The following is a 5,880-nucleotide window of genomic DNA, read 5'->3' on the forward strand; positions in this document are numbered from 1 at the left end:
AAAAGTATAAAATAAATTGTCTATAAACAAAACCAATGAATGCTTGGCAAACTAGTAAGTTTAAGTTACTGGAGAGAGAAATTAAAAATTTAAATCATGGTGAGCAAAATCTAATTTAATGTAAGACAATAATCAAAATTGGGTTTCTGGGCCTCTAGGACTGAAATCAAATTTGTTTTCATCTCTAAACTGAGTAACCATATTTTTCATGTGTTTAGGCCGTGAAACTTGGCAAATAATTGAGTGTAGGTGTGCTTAATTTTAAGGAACCATATGACAATATACCAATAACTTTAGTTCCAATAAACAGAATTTAAATAGGGAATAATGGACTTTTTACTCTGTAGATATTAATCCTTTTCAAATGAGTTAATTTTAGGGAAGTTTTTAATATATCTGGTAATCTCCTGGATGTTATCTACAGCATTTTCTATATAATAAGGATTTTGATAGCAATATAAAACTTAGCACATTAGAAATCTTTTAAATATAGACTGTTAATGCTAGATTCCGAAATAATAGGATTTATACTTTTCCAGGTATTCCCTTGCTTATAAGAGACTTCTATCATACAGAAATCTCTAATAAAATATAATTTTGATGTATCTAAAAATCTTTATTCTTCCCCCATCTCCATTGCTGCTCTCACATATGATACATGTTTGCAGAGAAATTACTATATACCATTTCTAATTTGGTAGAGCTTCCCTGGTAGCTCAGATGGTAAGGAAACTGCTTGCAGTATAGGAGATCTGGGTTTGATCCCTGGGTCAGGAAGATCCCCTAGCGAAGGGAATGGCAAGCCACTCTAGTATTCTTGCCTGGAGAATCCCATGCACAGAGAAGCTTGGTGAGCTTCATGAGGCTGCAAAGAGTCGAACACGAATGAGTGACTAACACACATTCCTAGTTTATGTAGACGGTGAATTTCCAAAAATTAATTTTGTCAGGTAGTCTGCATCCACTTGCAGAGTGATATTCTTAATTATTCAGTTGAGGCAGGGAGAGGGAGTAAGAAAAATAAAATATAAATAGTTTTCTAGTGTTCTAATTTAAGCCTTCATTAATTGACTATTTAATTTGAGCAATTAGAAACTCTAGAAAAAGTTAAGCAAGATCAACAAAAAATGGGGATTCAAAACAAAGATAAAACTAATCTTTGTATTACATTCTCCTTTGAGAACTTGTACTATTGAAATAGATTCTGAATTATTGACCATAATAAAAATATTACCTGATGGATTAAGAGCTAAACGAATCTTAATGTTCATTTTATAAGTTAAATTAATTTAAAACTTCTCATTGGTGTATTAGTCACTTTATAATATCCTTAGAGGATTATAGGTCAACTAAAATGTTGAGGTTTCTAAAGCATATTCCGTGAGATTTTTCATGCAGGCTTTAAACAATAGATATCTATATACATAAATAAACTAAACCATTGCTAGCAGGAATTAGGAGGTCAGTCCTGGGTGTTCATTGGAAGGACTGATGTTGAAGCTGAAGCTTCAATACTTTGGCCACTTGTTGCAAAGAGCTGACTCATTTGAAAAGACCCTGATGCTGGGAAAAATTGAGGGCAGGAGGAGAAGGGGACAACAGAGGATGAGATGGTTAGATGCCATCACTGACTCAATGGACATGGGTTTGGGTGAACTCCGGGAGTTGGTGATGGACAGGGAAGGCTGGCGTGCTGCAGTTCATAGCGTCACAAAGAGTCGGACATGACTGAGCAACTGAACTGAACTGAGCAAGAATTTGTTCTTATTGCTTTTTTTTATTTTTGTAAAATAAAGTTCCTTATTTAAGATAGATTCTCTCCTAAAGCCTCAAACATCCATTTAACTAAAATGTGTATCTTAATAACTGATATTTCTGATAAACAGGGCTGAACTTAAAACCCTAGGCTGTAACCAAAGTCTTTTGAGAATTCAAATTGAGTACCTTTATACTTACACTGATGAAATAATCCCATAATATCTATATCTAATTAAACATTTGCCATGAAGATGCCTTTCCTATGAATAAGATGCAAAGATTATTTCAAAGGTAGCTTCCAGTATAAAAAAGAAATATTTGCACAACAAATGTAGATTCTGTATTTCTATATAACCATTATATACCATCACCATTCATTTTTAAGGTTGTCATAATTACAGCAACAGTGGAGATGATGTATATTACATAAGCTTACTACCACGTAGTGGGCAGTGGGTTACATGTTTTGCAATTTTATGTTTTAAACCCTACCCTTTCCTCTGAGTAAATTCCTATTATCCTCATTTTACAGATGAGGAAATTAGAATTCAGAGTTTAGTTGAGCTTGCTAAGTCACTTCAGTCAAGACTGACTCTTTGCGACCCCATGGACTATAGCCCACCAGGCTCCTCTGTCCATGGGATTCTCCAGGCAAGAATACTAGAGTGGGTTGCCATGCCCTTCTCAACTGAACATGGTTACAAATCAATAAACGATGAAACTAAAATTTGAACCAGTGTTTAAATTGTCAAAGCTCATGGGCTCAAGTTCTACTGCCTTCCTGATAGAAATCTTTATGGAAGCCATAGCTTAAAAGTATGATGAAATAAAACACATTTTAGAATATGGTAGATAAAGGTAGAAAACAAAAGGGAAAAACATCAGGCAGGTCGGTAAAATTTGGTTGGGTAAGCTGTTGGGGAAGAAAGCTAACACTTACTGGCATCCTCTTATAGCACAGATGGTAGGGAGCCAATTCTAGTCATGCTGATTTGCTGGTTTAGTAATTTTCCTAGGGAATTAACTTGAAATAACTTCCTACACAGTCTTGAAATAACCAATACCCAATTGCTTCTTGCAAAACACATAAGCTAAAAACATGCAATTTAAAATATAAAAGAAAATGACATACATAACAATAGTGTATTCAAAAAACTCTTTAGAAAATTAATAGTATAGTGAATGTCTTTTAATTTTGATCTAGGCAATATCAATTAAATCATTACTAGGCTCATTTTATTTTTCTTTGATATTTTAGAATTACTTCTAAGCTGAAGAATATGTTATGTTTTCCTACACAGATTAAAAAGTTAAAGATTATATTTTTCATGCGTGACTCATACAAGTGCAGTATATTTAAAGAAATCAGAAAAATAAAACTAAAAGCAGCATGGCTTGGAGAAGAAATGTCAAGATGCCAAGGTACTGACAATAACAATGTAGTAATAGAATGAGTGACATATGCCGTCCTCTAGGCAAGTGCAGTTATCTCAAATTGTCAAACTAACCAACTTGAATTACTGTCCGGGCTCCCAACATATTATTTAACCCCTAGAAACCCCACAATAAATTTTGTTTTCTGTTAAGTATTAGAAAAGAATATCACGCAATTTTTGATAATGTGAGGAAACTGGCCCCACACACATACACGCAAACTTATGTATCTAGAATGGATTGAATTTAGATAGACTGAAGCCAATCAAAGGAGGGAATCTTAAATTCAATATGAAATCTCTAAAATATGGAGAAGAGCAAGATGATATTTCCTGATTTCTCTGTGTTTTGAAGCAAACTCATATAAGAATGTTGACATCTTTGTCAACTAACCCTAACCCTAACCCTAACCTCCTGGTGTCTTAGGAAACATGTGCACCATCTCACTAGGGTCAGGGCTAGTACATTTGGAAAATTTTAATTTGCACTGTTTGCTGGCATTTCTAGATTATAAACTTCCTTATCTTCCACGCTGGCTTCCCCAGCCTGCTTCCCCAGGTATTCATACACACTCTCTCTCTCTCTCACACACACACACACTATATACATATATAAAATAAAGAAAGAATGTTGGCAAAGGTTTTTTTTTTTTTTTGATAGAATTAGTCATTCAAGTGTGATCAGATTTCCTATAAAAATTGGCAGTTATGTGAATGGTTCCTGCTATGGCTGAATGTTCATGTCTTAGTTCTCCCCCATAAATTCTCATGTTGAAGAAATGCGATCCTGTCTGGAGGTGAGACCCTTAGAAGGTGATTAAGTTTATAGGCAGTCATGGGGATAGAATCTTCAGGATAGGATTCCTTCCTGTATAGAATGAGGAAGAAATCAGAACCCTCTGTCTCTCTCATGTGAGGGTATAGCAAGAAGGCAGCCACATACAAGTCCTGCAGGTTCTTGTAGGCACAAAATCTTCTGGAACTTGAATCATGGGCTTCCCAGCTTCCTGAACCATGAGAAATAAGTGTCTTTTAGTTAAACTGCCCAATCTATATTTATTTTGTTGTAGCAGCATCATATTATGGTTAGTTCTATAAATAAGTCTCTCTATAACTAGATATGTAAATGCCTTGAAATCATAAACTACTAATATATGGCTGAGTGAAATTGTCTAGAAATATCCTTATATGTATTCTACTAGACGACAATACAGATAGAACACATTTATGTAGTATTTAAAATTTCCCAAAATGTTTTTATATATTTAACCTCATTTTGCACCTTCACACTATCATTGGGAAAATCTTTATCATATTTAATTTCTTGAGTTTAGAGAAGACAAGAAAGTTAGTAGAGTCATAAAGCAATGTACATTTGAAATTTTGCACACATTGAATATTCATATACACATTTTCTACCTTGAGCCTGACATTGATTTTCTAGCTAATGAAGTTACTTATTAGTAAAATTATCTTTTTGAGATTATATCCTCAAATAATTATCCAGGTTATTTTCAGTACATTTCACATTTATCATAACTGAATAATAATAGTCAATTAGTTTTTAAAATGTCCAGTGCTGCTCACCTCTCCTGTTTGTTGAATTTAATCTTTGAAAGCAGTTTAAATGGGATTCTGGTAGCCAATGTTTTAAATGAGGTGCTAGTAGACAGATAACAGTTGCTAGAGGGAGGAAGAGACAGTCTTCCCCATAGGTAGATTACAAAAGCAACTTAGAGAAACCTGGATCACCATTCTTGAACTCTTCAGTTCAATTAAGTGTGATAGAGTGAACATTACCCCTCCTTCCAAAACTCATGTTTTAATATTTGCATGGTATAAATGTTCCATAAGGTGATAAAGTCTTTATAGAGTAGATTATGTTATAAAATTGAGACGGGAAAATTATCCTGAATCATCTATGTGGCTCCTTCACCCGTCACATGTATCATTATAAGAAAGAGGCAAAGGTAGATTTAACAGAGGAAAAGACCTCCTAAAGATGGAACAGAGAGAGATCTTTTCTCTGGACCCTCTGGTGATAGTTGATAAAGAGAAGAAATTTCCCACAATTATTTAAAATAGGGATTAAAGAAGACTTGAAACAAATTTAGTTACATTTTCTAAGCCCCTGTTTGTTGTTTTTGTTGTTGTTTAGTCACTCAGTCATGTCTGACTCTTTGAGATTCCATGGACTGCTGCACAACAGGCTTCCCTGTCCTTCACCACCTACAGGAGTTTCCTCAAACTCATGTCTATTGAGCTGATGATGCCATAAAACCATTTCATCCTCTGTTGCTCCCTTCTCCTCCTGCCCTCAATCTTTCCCCGCATCAGGGTCTTTTCTAATTAGTGAGCTCTTTCTATAAGGTGGCCAATACATTGGAGTTTCAGCCCCAGCATCAGTCCTTTCAATGAATATTTGGGGTTAATTTCCTCTAAGATATACTTCCCTGATAGCTCAGTTGGTAAAGAATCCACCTGCAATGCAGGAGACCCCAGTTTGATTCATGGGTTGGGAAAATCCTCTGGAGAAGGCATAGACTACCCACTCCAGAATTCTCGGGTTCCCATGTAGCTCAGCTGGTAAATAATCTGCCTGCATTGTGGAAGATCTGGGTCCAATCCCTGGGTTGGGAAGATCCCCGGGAGAAGGGAAAGGCTACCCAATCCAATATTCTGGCCTGGA

Source organism: Cervus canadensis, chromosome 27 (assembly GCF_019320065.1).
Source record: "Cervus canadensis isolate Bull #8, Minnesota chromosome 27, ASM1932006v1, whole genome shotgun sequence".
Classification (NCBI taxonomy): domain Eukaryota; kingdom Metazoa; phylum Chordata; class Mammalia; order Artiodactyla; family Cervidae; genus Cervus; species Cervus canadensis.